This window comes from Saccopteryx bilineata, chromosome 1 (genome assembly GCF_036850765.1).
Source record: "Saccopteryx bilineata isolate mSacBil1 chromosome 1, mSacBil1_pri_phased_curated, whole genome shotgun sequence".
NCBI lineage: Eukaryota > Metazoa > Chordata > Mammalia > Chiroptera > Emballonuridae > Saccopteryx > Saccopteryx bilineata.
This window is the reverse complement of record NC_089490.1, coordinates 21183058-21191733: the sequence shown is the minus strand read 5'-3', so window position 1 is coordinate 21191733 and position 8676 is coordinate 21183058. Positions and strand designations below refer to the sequence as shown.

Sequence of the window (8676 nt, the reverse complement as noted above, 5' to 3'; positions counted from 1 at the left end):
TTGTTCAAGCCAGTGACCTTGGGCTTCAAGCCAAGGACCTTTGGGCTCAAGCCAGCAACCACAGGACCATATCTATGAGCCCGTGCCTAAGCCAGCGACCTCAGGGTTTCACACTTCAGTCCTCAGCATCCCAGATCGACACTCTATTCATAACACTATCACCTGGTCAGGCAAAAAAAAAAAAAAAAAAAAAGCAATTTCTTAAAAATCAAGATGAGATTTAATTTGGCCTGGAAATTCCCTTGCTGGTCCTCACCCACCAGCCGTCTTTTGGGGCCCTGACTGCACCCTCTCTGGCCAGCTGCCTCGGAGATGCCAGTTTCCTCAACATCTTCTGTTATGCAAAACGTTCTCTCCGGACCTCATCTGCACCCGTTCAAACCCTGCCCTTCTCACCCAAAGGGCCCAGGGCTGTGTTTTCCCCGCAGAAGAACCACTTCCCCGAGATGAAACACACCGCGTTCCTAGAAAGCAGAAGGGCGGCGGCAGCTTCTGCAGTCAACGGCCTTTCGTTTTTCTCCCGCGTCTGTTTCCACACCAGCCTTCCATCTGGACTTCGGGTTCCTTGAGGACAGAAACCTGTCTCAGTCATCCTTACTCGCCAGCATCCCAGGTGATGCATGCATGCACACCCAGTCAAGTCTCCAAGGCACCCTGAGCATCCTAAGGACAGGGACTCCAACGTATTCCAGCCAGTCCTCCTTCGGTGTCTGGCACAGAATGGTCTCAGGGAGGACCCCTAGTAAATGTCTGTCAAGTTGAACTGGTTTGTGAGGCAAGTGTGGTGTGTGGCCACGGGAAGACAGACCGATGTGGAGCAGGAAGGCAGTTGCTGTACGATACAACATAACAGCTCACAGTTATTGAGCGTTTTACCAAGGGCCACATGCTCCTCCAAATGCTTTTCCTATGTTAACTCATTTAATCTTCACAGCAACCCTTCCACCCTGCCAACTACCCTGTGATTATCTCACTACAGAGTAAGGAACCGAGGCACAGGCAGGATTAAGAAACTTGCCCAAGATCACAGCCAACCAGTGGCCAATCTAGGATTTAAACCCAGAATATATGTTCCCAACTTTTCCAATTGTCTCACATGACCACAGCATGAAGCATGTGCTTGCTGTCCAGTGACAGGCCGGCCACCACACAGATGAGGAGCCCAGCCAGGGCCAGGAGCTGGGAAGGACCTATAGAGTCTCCCTCTGCAGAGATTTTTGGAGGGAAGGACAGGCCACCTTCAGTCTAGGCCTACGGGAGAAAGGGGGATGGACAAGATCACTTTCCAACGTCTTCACTGTCTTCTGATTCTTTCCTGAGCTGAGAGACTGTGAGGGCCAAAGTCTACATTTGGGGGACCCTCAACAGGTACAGCCTGAAGCAGCCACAGATGCCATGGGTTGGAGGTGGGGAGCAACATAGCTCCTGAAGCAAGACAGATGCTGGTGTGGCCCCAAGCTCCTGCCTAGCAGTCAGAGGCCCCAGTGAGGCTAGCAGGAAGCGAGCAGGGGCAGGAACAGGCTGGCTTTCCAACTCCCGAACCGCCAACCCAACCCCAGCCCAAAGAGACCCAACCCCCTTCCCCACGGCCCGTCTCCCAGTGTGTGTTCACAGAAGTCCCAGCCCAAGCAGATGTGCCCCCTGTCCCCTCCTTAAAACACATCAGCTTTGATGGGTACCAGTGAGTGCACACCTCAGGAGATCCATCCATGCATTCATTCCCCATTTCTCAGGTTCTCACTGAGCACGCTCCGCTGCAAGCCCCATGGGAGGCGCCGGGAACGCAGGCCCACGCAGGAGCTACCCATCTAGTGGAGAAACTGGCAGTTAAACAAGAAAGCACAATAAGGGTCCTTGTCAGTTAAACAGTGAGAAAGGGAATATGTGAGCCCAAGGGACACAGGAGTCAGCAAAGGCTTCTTAAAGGAGGTCATGTTTAAAATAAACCTTAAAAGAAACATAAAAGAGGGCAGGGGGGGCAAGGGCCGGGTGAGCCTTCGGGGCGGCAGCTGAGCCCGTCTAATTTGCGTGATGACCAGACCAGCCTCTCAGGATAGCATATGCTTCCTACTGTGGGAGCCTGCAGGCCAGCTGGGGAGGGCAGGTCATCCGGGGTGACTGGCTTGTGGAGCCCAAGAGTTACAGCTACAGACAAGACCGAGAGGAGAGGGGAGCATAAGGCCAGAGCCACGGGGGCCCCTACGGGGGCCTGGGCTCTCATTGCCAAGAGACAGAGAACCCTGGAGGGGCAGTAAGCAAGGAACATGTCTCCCTTTCTGGCTTAGGAAGACCATTCTGACAGGGAAAAGAAGAATCCAAAGGGGGGAACCCTGGGCCTTGCAATCAACCTCACAGTCTGCGGGCCCGCCCCGCCCTTCACATCAAGCAGGTCTCTGTCCGCATGTGTTTGAACCACGTCTCACCCACAGGCAGGTTAAGAGAAAGGGAAAGAAGAGAACCCCACAGATGGCTGCTCTGGACACTGTCTTGGGCCCCAGTGGTGCACGATTCCAGGTCCAGCTGGTCCCCCACTGGTATGAGCTATAACCCCAGCAGGGGCTTAGAGGAGAGGGAAAGAGAGCTTTTTAAGGGAGGAGGTGGGGCTGGAAAATAGCGTTAGAGATCTGAGATGATAGCAAACAGTGAGTGAGTGGTTAGCATATGCTGGGCAATGTCTCAGGGTTTTATACATATTAATTCTATGAAGCAGGTTCTATCGCTGTCCCCATTTTACAGAACGAAGCAAGTAAAGCACAGAGATGTCTACCATGGGGACTCAAATCCAGTCTGGCTCCTTTTGTTTATTCAATAAACACATACTGAGCTATGTGCCAGGCACTGTCTCAGCACTTAGGACACAAAAATGGACAAACAGTGAATTTCAATAGTCCATGTGGTCAACAACTATGCTGTGCTACTTCCGGGGTTGGGATGAACAGAAAGCAAGGGTCAGTCTTATGCTTGGAGAAGATGCTCGGTGCCCCAGGACATTATTGGCCAAGTGGCCAAAGAGAAAAAAACAGCCACTGTGCTGAGAAGCTGGTGGGCTCTGAGGCTCATGATCCTCTTCTCTAATAGGCTGCTGGACAGAGGACCCAGGCCTTGGGCCCGGCAGCACCCTCACCACCAGAAAGAGTGCCCTCTCTCTTAGAACCCTCTGGGGAGGGGCAGGGGTGAGAAGGGCGAAGGGCAGCCCGCCAGGCAGACACTGCAGAGGAAAGAGGGGAGACTCAGTCTCTCCTCCCCCCTCCCCCAGCCTGCTCCTGACCTTGCAGTTCAGGGGCCTCTCCCAGGCCGGGGTCCAGAGCGAGAAGGCAGGGAGAAATGGCAGGACACCGGGGCAGCTGGACTGCTCTCCTGCCTGGGTGGTCAGCAGCTACCTCAGCACTAATGACTCAGCCGCAGGCTGCTGAAGCCAGAACAAGGGAGAGTGGACTCTGGTGTTGTTGCAATCTTGCACCAGCTGCTCCAGACAAGCTGGCTGAGGGCCAGGCCAGCCTCAAGGGTGTGGACAGGGTAGGCTTGTGCGCTGAAGGTCTTTGGGGGTCTTTCTTGAATTCCTAGGCAAAGGGCAAGAAAGACATTGTCTGACTTGTGTTGTTGCTGCAGGTGCCACGAAGCCCCTGCCTGTGCCCTTTTCCTAACAAGTTCTCTCTTCCTGCCCTGTCCCCAGAATCTCCCTTGAAATGCCGCCTCCTTCAAGAAGCCTTCCCAAACCAACAGAAATGAATGCTTCTCCTTGTCTCTGATCCATGTGCTAATAACGCCTAGACTGACAAGGGGCTTCCTCCAGCAATTTCCTCATACTGTCATCTAAGTCAGGGAGTATCACCCTCTTCCCATGTGCCAGCCCAGGGCTCCTGACACAATGGTCAAATTTCTTTGACATCTGATCTTTTAGCTTCAAATACAGGTGAGCTCTACATTCCAGGATGTAGCCTTATCCTATTATGTTTTTTAACATGTCTTAGGTTACTTACAAGGTGAATCATAATTTTTCTCCTATCTTCTAGGAAATTGATGCTCCATCAAGATGTCCCATGTTTAAATTAAACTCTAGCTGTGTAAACCACGCGGACTTCAGCACGAACGTCATGTATATCACACCTGGAGGACCGATAGGGCAATACACTTCAGCTGGAAGGACACAAGAGCTTCTTGTGAGCAGAGACCCCAAGCCCGTGATCCTTGGATATAGCCAGGCAGGTGTGCAGATGGAGCCCCTCTGTGGTTGCCTCTGTTACCAGGGTACTGTTCAAACATTATCTCGTTCAACGGGTGCCGCAATGAGACTGTGGTCAGGAAGCAATATTCTAGCACTGTAGTTCTTGAAGTTGGCTGCAAATTAGAATCACCGGAGGGCCTTCTAAAAATCCTGATGCTCAGGCCACAACCTATACCAGTTAAACCAGAATCTCTGAGGATGAAATCCAGATCCAGCCACTGTCGAATATAATTTCCAATGTAAGCTGAGTGTGAGAACCAGTGATCCGGGCCAACCCCTTTATATAATGCAGATGGAGATGCTGAGACCCAAGGAGGAGAAGCCATGGGCCAAGGGCACAGCGTGACAGCGGCTGAACCCAAGCCTTCCAGTGCTCCAGGCGGGCCTCCTTCTGCCGCACCCCTGCCTGGTCCTCCATGCCGCTGTGGGGAATGAGCGAGCTGGCAGCTGCTACTGCCACAGGCACCTCGCAGTGCTGGACTCCAGGCTGGCTCCGAAGAGCTCCGGGACAGGCCAACGGAGGCCCCGCTCCCCGTGCCCCCTCATTCAAGCAGCCCCTGGAACTGGACACCTTAGGGCAGAGTCCCGCCTGGCAGTTCTCCAGGCCTGGACAACACCCTGAACTAAACAGGAGCTAAGGGAGGCTAGGGGGCAGGTGGGGTCCGCAGCAAGGACACCAAGGGGAGGTGTGCTGTAGTCATAGGCAGAAGGGCTGGGGTTGGGGATGGATGACGACTTCCCAGACCTCACCCTGTGGAGTCCTGGTACTCCCCACCCCCTCCACTCCCCATCCTCCAAATGACCACTGACCCCTCCCCACCACCTCACTGCCCTCTCCCCTGAGGAGCTGACAGAAATGCCTGAGGGGTGTCGTAACCATCTTGTTTCTGGGGTCTGGCTGCTCTGTTTTGTTTTGTTTTGTTTTTAAATTGATTTTAAGAAGAGACAGAAACATTGATCTGTGCCTGTATGTGCCCCAACCAGAGAGCAAACTCGCAACCTTTGAACATTGGGATGACGCTCTGATCAACTGAACTATCCGGCCGGGGCCTGGCTGGCCTTGATAGGTCTATCCAGGGGGCTCCCCCTTAGGGCTCTGTGTCCAGGTCGCCCTCGCTGTGGGACACACAGGCACTAAACAGAACTGCTGGAGACAAAGAGGAGGCATCCCAAGGGTTCAGAGTCGCTGGATGCCGGCTTCAGGGCGAGGACGTTGCCAGCGAGGGCTGAGAGGAAGAGAGGTAGCCAGGTTCATAGCCGGTTCAGAGCTGATCACAGCCCTTGTCGGGTGTCACAGGGGCAGAGAAAGAGGCTGCTGGAGAGCAGATGTGCCTGTCCCCTTCCACCCCTATCTTCTGACCCCATGCTTCTCAGTGTTTGCAGCACAATAAAGTACTGGGGGAAGTTTATTAACATGCTGAGCCCTGGACTCTGGCTCCTAGGATGTTCAATTTAATTGTAAGATTTAACTCTGAGGAGAGGTGAAGAAACTGTCTATTTTGTTTCTTTGTTTGCTTGTTTGTGAGAGATGAGAAAGATCAACTCATAATTGCTTCACTTTAGTTGCTTGACGGTGGGGGTTAGGGGACTCAAGCTGAGCCCATGAACCCTTGCTCAAGCCAGTGACCCATGGACTCAAGTCAGAAACCTTGGGATCATGTTAATGATCCCATTCAAGCCTGAGAGCCTGCATTCAAGCAGCATCCAGATGAGCTCATACTCAACCCGGCCACTCTGGGTTTTCAACCAGGGACCTCCGTGTCCAGGGTCGATGCTCTATCCACTGCACCACCACTGGCCAGGCGGGCACTGTCTGCTTTTAAAGCTCCTTGCTGGTAATTCTAACATGCAGCCAGGAGCAAGAACCCCTGCCTAATGTGATCATGCAGCCAGGAAGATGGATGCTGTCACTAAGCAGAGGGTCAGGGGAAGAGTCTGCCCTTCTCGGGCGTCAGGGCAGGTAATATACTCCGAGACTCCTTCTTCAGGTCTATCATCAACACAATGCAGGATAAAGGTCAGGTTAGGTTATGAGCAGATGTTGGTCCTTGCTCTCCTTTTTCCTTGCTTGGGAAAATTAGTTGGCTCCTCAACTTCTTCATCCATAAAATAGACAGAAGAGTTGCTACCTGAGAGATACCTGTGACAGTTAAGTGCAGTAATTAAGTCTACACAGTCCTGAGCAATCAATAAGAGGTTGCCTTTTATTGTAAAAAATAAAAGCCGATTTGGACACCCATGCTCATAGCAGCATTATTCACAACAGCTAAAACATGGAAGCAATCCAGTGTCCATTGACAGATGAATGAATAAGCTAAATGTGGTCCATACATACCATAGAGTATCAGTCAGCCTTAAAAAGAAAGGAAATTCTAACATCGTCTATACCATGGATAAACCTTGAGGACATTATGCTAACTGAAATAAATGTTGTATAATTTTACTTACATGAGGTACTTGGCGTAATCGATATTACAGAGACAGAAAGTAGAATGGTGGTGTGCCCTGAGTGGATAGCTTGGTTGGTTAGAGCAGTGGTCCCCAACCCCCGGGCCGTGAACCAGTACCGGTCCACAGAGAAAGAATAAATAATTTACATTATTTCCGTTTTATTTATATTTAAATATGAACGATGTTTTATTTTTAAAAAATGACCAGATTCCCTCTATTACATCCGTCTAAGACTCACTCTTGACACCTGTCTCGGTCACGTGATACATTTATCCGTCCCACCCTAAAGGCTGGTCCATGAAAATATTTTCTGACATTAAACCAGTCCGTGACCCAAAAAACATTGGGGACCACTGGGTTAGAGCATCATCCTGAAGTTCAGAGGTTGCCAGTTCAATCCCCAGTCAGAGCACATCCAGGTACAGATCAATGTCCCTCTGTCTCTCTCTTTCTCTCCTTTCCTCTCTCTCTAAAATCAATAAAAATAAACATTAAAAAAAAAAAAAAAAAAAAGAATGGTGGTTGCCAGGGGTTGGGAGGAGGGGGAAGAGAGAGTCAGTGGTTAATGGGTAAGAGTTTCAGTTTTTCAAGATGAAAAGAGTTCTGGAGGCTGACGGTGGTGGTGGTTGCACAATGTTATGAACGTATTTGATACGGATGAACTCTACACTTAAAAATGGCTAAGATGGCCCTGGCCGGTTGGCTCAGCGGTAGAGCGTCGGCCTAGCGTGCGGAGGACCCGGGTTTGATTACTAGCCAGGGCACACAGGAGAGGCGCCCATTTGCTTCTCCACCGCGCTTTCCTCTCTGTCTCTCTCTTCCCCTTCCGCAGCCGAGGCTCCATTGGAGCAAAGATGGCCCGGGCGCTGGGGATGGCTCTGTGGCCTCTGCCTCAGGCGCTAGAGTGGCTCTGGTCACAACATGGCGACGCCCAGGATGGGCAGAGCATCACCCCCTGGTGGGCAGAGCTTCGCCCCTGGTGGGCGTGCCGGGTGGATCCCGGTCGGGCGCATGCGGGAGTCTGTCTGACTGTCTCTCCCTGTTTCCAGCTTCAGAAAAATGAAAAAAAAAAAAAAAAAAAGGCTAAGATGGTAAATTTTATGCATATGTGACAACAAAAAGTGTGGGAAAAGGTACAATCAGAGCCAGAATTGGTGAGACAGCCGCCCACAGGCCGGAGCCAGGCTGCTCCCAGGGAAGGGTGGACATGCCGCCCTGCCCTCAGACCTGCCCGGAGACAGATGCAGCGGGACAGATGCACAGTGAATGAACTCGGGACTAACCCCGCTCATAAACAGGAAATAATAGACGGCTTTAAATATTTGAACAGTATGCAGGCTTCAGGGTGAGGACATCACCAGTGAGGGCTGAGAGGAAGAGGGAGAGGCGGGGATTGGGGACACACGGAGAATGTAAACCTCCATAGAAAATGGGGGTTGAAGCTGCCTGAACATGGGTTCCAAGCGTTCCCAGTAAGAGAGGGACAGCTACCGGAGAGGAACCCCCAGTCCAGGCCTGGAGAGCGTGCCAGAAGCGGGGCCATGCCTTGCTTCCCTCCATGGGCGATCCCTGTTTACCCTGTAGGCTAGAAGAGACTGTTATCAAATTATGACTCGTTATTCTAAATTACTGTCTCCAGTGGGGAAGGCAGGCAGGCAGAGAGCCTGGAAAGGGGAAACAGTTATTTTCCAGGACATTGTTTGTTTGTTCATTCTCCAGCTCCCTCTGTCCCCAAGCCCTTTCCCTCCCTTTCTGCCTTCCCTCCGTCCAGGCCTCTCCCTCCCTCCTTCCTGGACTCTGCTCCTTCCCCCCACCAGCTCGCAGGGCCGATTCCAGGGTTGGGGGAGCGGAGCAGCCACTTCTTAGACTCAGCAGGTCACCATGGGTAGGTCCACAGGACTGTCCTGTCACCCAGGACTAAAGAATTTTTCAGTCCCTCCCCCTCACCTCCACACCAGAGAAAACAATACAATCCCTCTATTTCTAGATGTGAGGCCACT

At 52.0% G+C, this 8676-nt stretch overlaps 1 long non-coding RNA gene across 1 annotated transcript; it reads right to left on the bottom strand.

Moving 5' to 3' along the window:
• Positions 1 to 409: 409 nt before the first annotated feature.
• LOC136319819 (uncharacterized) lies at positions 410 to 3554 on the bottom strand. Its single transcript, XR_010728225.1, has 4 exons — positions 3269 to 3554; positions 1694 to 1808; positions 1097 to 1251; positions 410 to 564 (listed from the first exon to the last, which is right to left on the bottom strand). It is a non-coding gene; the product is annotated as an uncharacterized lncRNA (long non-coding RNA).
• Positions 3555 to 8676: the final 5122 nt, after the last annotated feature.